Genomic DNA, 607 nt, shown 5'->3' with positions numbered 1-607 from the left:
CGGTTCTATGATATCTTATTTTCAGCCTTTAGAGAATTTTCTAATTGCCCAAGAGAAACATTAACCCACCCAGTGAAAACAGATCCCTCCTAACCCCCAATGCCTCACAGTCTCTGCTACCTCAATACTTGAGGAATTGAGCCTCAGTGTGAGTTTGGCAGAGACATTAAACCACATACTGATTTCTGTGTATGTAGTGGCAATCTGGGTGAGCATCATACCTCTGTCTTGTGAAGCTAAGTATCAAGTTTCTGTTTCCATGAAAGGTTGAGAAGTTTCTTGGAAGTAAGTATATAGAACAAACTGGATTGTGCCAAGCATCCTTTCTAGTGTTGTACATTTTGATTACATCAACACAGTTGTGAATCTTTCTTTAATATGTTACTTAAATCTCTTCATATTACATATTTTGATCATGTTTTTCCTCTCCTCATCTTTTTGGCTTAAATTTTCATTTTTTTTTTGTTTTGTTTAAAGCCTACAACACCTGGTATTCCCAGGCAGTCTCCCATCCAAGTACTAACCAGGCCCGACCCTGCTTAGCTTCTGAGATCAGACGAGATGGGGCACGTTCAGGGTGGTATGGCCGTAGAAAATTTTCATTTTT

The 607-nt window shown here is 39.0% G+C and overlaps 1 pseudogene; it reads right to left on the bottom strand.

The window, feature by feature from the left end:
- Window positions 1–475: 475 nt before the first annotated feature.
- Window positions 476–594, bottom strand: LOC116095732 (annotated as a pseudogene).
- Between the last annotated feature and the right edge of the window lie 13 nt (window positions 595–607).

This window comes from Mastomys coucha, chromosome X, assembly GCF_008632895.1.
Source record: "Mastomys coucha isolate ucsf_1 chromosome X, UCSF_Mcou_1, whole genome shotgun sequence".
NCBI classification, from domain to species: Eukaryota; Metazoa; Chordata; class Mammalia; order Rodentia; family Muridae; genus Mastomys; species Mastomys coucha.
The sequence above is the reverse complement of the archived record's forward strand: the minus strand, read 5'-3'. Positions and strand labels throughout refer to the sequence as shown.